This window comes from Podarcis erhardii (genome assembly GCF_964252035.2).
Source record: "Podarcis erhardii genome assembly, chromosome: 1".
Lineage (NCBI taxonomy): Eukaryota > Metazoa > Chordata > Lepidosauria > Squamata > Lacertidae > Podarcis > Podarcis erhardii.
Window position 1 is genome coordinate 49505665 of NC_138497.1, and position 3826 is coordinate 49509490.

The 3826-nt window shown below is 43.4% G+C and overlaps 1 protein-coding gene across 4 annotated transcripts in view; it reads right to left on the reverse strand.

The window, feature by feature from the left end:
- PALS1 (protein associated with LIN7 1, MAGUK p55 family member) overlaps window positions 1-3684 on the reverse strand; it is a 51983-nt gene extending 48299 nt beyond the window's left edge. For 3 of the 4 annotated variants that reach the window (XM_081855875.1, XM_081855877.1, XM_081855876.1), the window contains exon 1: window positions 3392-3684. The gene's annotated coding sequence lies outside the window, so the exon portion shown is untranslated. The remainder of the gene's footprint in view (window positions 1-3391) is intronic. The other variant, XM_081855878.1, reaches the window with a different exon arrangement.
- Between the last annotated feature and the right edge of the window lie 142 nt (window positions 3685-3826).

Consider the following 3826-nt stretch of genomic DNA (forward strand, 5'->3'; position numbering starts at 1 on the left):
CAGGGCTGACCTGTAGATCAAACTTGTTGTAAACTTTGATGAAAAAAATATTGAACACAATTCTGCCTTTCTTCCTGTTGCCTTTAAAGTCTTATTTCTGACACAGGGAAGCTTAAATTCATACTTCTATAGTATGAATTTTTGAGACAATGATAGATTAATTACACACCTTAATAAAAATCCCTTTAGCCAATGCCCACCTCCTGTTTAGATAGTCACAAAATGAAGTACACCTTCCCCAAATATTTGCATAAAGAAAGCAGATTCTGAGAGACAGGCAATACAAATATGCCATATTAGTGATAATCTATACCTACAACCACTGAAAGGAATATAAATAGAATAAGAATATAAAAATTAAATTGTGACACGATCAAAGGTTAATTGAAAATAAACAAAAAATGATGCCAAGTTTCTGTTTGGGCCCACTTTGGCTGGCTAGGGCTAAGCCAGAAGATAGGTAGGTTTTAATTTTAATCTTTTATAAATATTGTAACACACTGGGCCCACAGGATGGAGCATACTAGAAATTTGAACCAGATTGACTTGTTGCTAGCTGGTGCCCTTTTAAGCTTTAAATGACAGGATAGAATAGGTTGATTCAATGACCAAAGCAGATCCTTAATACTACTAGCTCAAGAATGACTTATCGACCACCCAGCAGGAGAAAAAAGCCTAGCTGATCACGTCTTAGCTCATTAACTCTAAAGGTCTCACTTAATTCTACTGTTGCTAACCAAGAAACCAAATTTAGAATTCATCTTCTAGCCTCAAAAAAGTTATCTCACTACTATGGAAAAAGATTAAAAGGAAAGCCACTTATTTCCCCCCAGAATTAACAGTTTCTTCCAAGGTTGATTCCTACCATAGGTCTTATATTTTGAGCATGAACAATCTTTATTTACCATTAAAAGCAAGCTACCCACGCCTACACCATCCTATTACCCAGCCTAGAGAAGTCTAACAGCAATTCAGAAAGACATAAGCAAAACAACTGTTTTGCATTTATGTATCTTTAATATTTAACAGCTGCCTTTTCACTCATTGCTACTTAAGGCGAATAAACATTAAAAATACAATATAAATAACACACCAATAAAACCACCACTCTAATACAACACAAACCATGTATATGACCTATTAAGCATTTTAAGTCACTGACATCAATTAGATTTCAGCCTATGTGCTGATGTCTGTCCCACTGCAAACAATGCAACTTAGAAGTGCTTAACTTTGACCAGCGGAATATAGGAAATAGCCTTATATCGTGCTAGTCTATTGATCTATCTTGCTGGCAACAACTAAGAGTTTCAGCCCTATTTGGAGGCACCAGGGGCTAAATCTAGGACCTTTAAATGGAACACACATGCCCTAACTACTAGCTAGCTACTGCTGTTCCCCTTTGGAACTAGCTACTGCTGTTCCCCTTAGGAACTAGCTACTGCTGTTCCTAGCTACTGCTGTTCCCCTTTGGTTGGCTTGTGGCTGAACTCTGCCCCGTAACTTTAAGTGACATTAGCCGAGCAATATGTTAGCAATGATAGAATCATGTTTTCAGGTCACCTGCTTCAAATAAGAACTCTTAAGTGATCAGTGCCTGTTGAAAACCTTTCTCTTCCACAAGCCTTCCAAGTATGTACATCTACAGCCTGCATAGTGATACAGTTATCAGTGTTCTTGTTTAAGTGCAAGTGATTACAATATTATTTATGCTTAACTGGATTTTTATGCTTTATTGTTGTTTACATTGTTACCCACTCAGATCAATTACGATGAAGGGCAGGAAATAAATTCAACAAATGGTTTGCAATCTTTTTAAAAACAAACACATTGACTAGCAAGCCTTTTAAAACAGTGTTTACTGCAGAAAATGTTTCTAGGGGCAACACTACTGTTGTTTTCTTCAGTTCAAACTACAGTATTTGAACATTATTTTGCATTTGATAACCAGATACTGCATATTATTTAAGAATATACTATAGCCTTTAAGTGGTTTTTTATATTTAATTAAAAAGAAAGTGATCTCATATAATCCTCACCTGCATTTACATTTGAGAATACAACTTCCTCTGTAGAACAGGAAGTGAGAAATCTGAAGCTCACTGGCTCCAAAATTTGTGGAACTCTTTGTGTTCCTTTTATACTAAGGTTCAACTACTTAATTCAACTTCACATTTTCAAACTGAATTGTCAACATATATTGTCATTCCAACTGTGGCAATCAATACAGAACCACAGAGATGGCATATTTCAGATATTTACTTTCCCCCTTTTCTAAAATCCTACAGAGTTTTCTGAAATATTGGCTGAAAAAAACCACAAAATATATAGTTATCACTTACTGTTCAGCAAAAGCAAAAACATCTCTTTTCTACTCTTGCTGGGCAATATGATAATATACACTGCCATATGTCCCAAGATTGACCAAAACAAAGAAATTGGGATGGGTGGGGTGCAGACTCAGAGCTTTGTGTTTTAATACTTATTAGAGTCCCAAGATACATTCACAGAGACAAGACAGCTTTATCTACAAAATACTTCAAAAACCCCACTTTCCCGATCAGAGGTTCCAAATGGTATCGCAACATTAACCCACCCAGCACGTAATTCGGAATAGATAGCGTGTTGCCGGCACACAAGGTAATCCTTCCTGCAAACGCCCTCCATGCCGGCAGAGACTAATGGCTTTACAAGGCCAACTCCCCAAACATGGGACTTCCAGCAGGTTGCGAAAAGGGGGCCGGATTAAGCACAGGACACACTGAAATAGAACGTGTGTGAGCCAACAATGGAAATAGCTGCACCTAAAGGAAACCCAAGAGACAGCGATGGCAAAAGGGGTCCTTTGAGGAAGCAGCCCAAGACGCGGGTTACACACAAACTGCAAATACCTGAGGATTAACGCACAAGAGCGTAAAAGGGGGAGAGAATAAATGTCAACAAACAAGACTGCCTCTTCAGTTTCTACTCAGGCACGTACAGAGAGAGAGAGACAGGAGATATAAACAGGCAGGAAGAGAAAGCACGGAGGAAAGGCGGGGGTGGGAAAGGTCTCGAGAAGGAACCAGCCAGACACGGAGACAAAAGTTCACACACACACACGCGCGCGCGCGCGCACACACACGGGGAGGGGGAAGGAGGAAGAGGCTGAGGAAGACAACATGTAAGAGGAGCAGCGCCACCTTCTCCCCCCCCGGCACACTCCCCGTAACCAGACGGCTCAGGAAAGGGGTCTCGGCTCCCACAAGAGCCCAAACGCACACACGGGAGAAGGGCTGGGCGACTAACTTTGGGGACCAACTTCCAACGCGCCTCCCCCCGCCCGCCTCTCTCTCTCTCTCGGAGACCTGTTGAGCGGCTTCAGGGCTAAGTCAGAAAAAGGGCGTCTCACCTTCGCGTTCCTACTGAAAGCAGCACCGGACGAGGCTCAGCCTAAATCAAGAGAGGGAGGAGGAGGAGGAGGAGGCGCGCGCCCGCTAGCTCCGCTTCTTCACTTGAGGCCCCTCAGAATAACAGACGCGGGCCGGAGACAGGCAGCGAGACACAGCCCTCCCAATTCACCCCGCGCGCAGCCGCCCAGGGAGGAAGGCAGAGCCCAGCACCACAACTTCGGCCGCCGCCGCCGCCCCGCCTCCTGTGCCAGATCCCCAGCAACGAAACCGACTTCCCACGCTGCGCGCATGTGCGCACCAGTTTTTCTCTCTCTCCCTCTCTCTCTCTCCTCCCCCCCATCTCGCCTCTCTGTCTCCCTCTCCCGCCCCATCCTCAAGCCCCTCCTCGCGAGGGTAGGGGCGAGCTCCTGGAAACGTGCGCCTGCCCTCTGCTG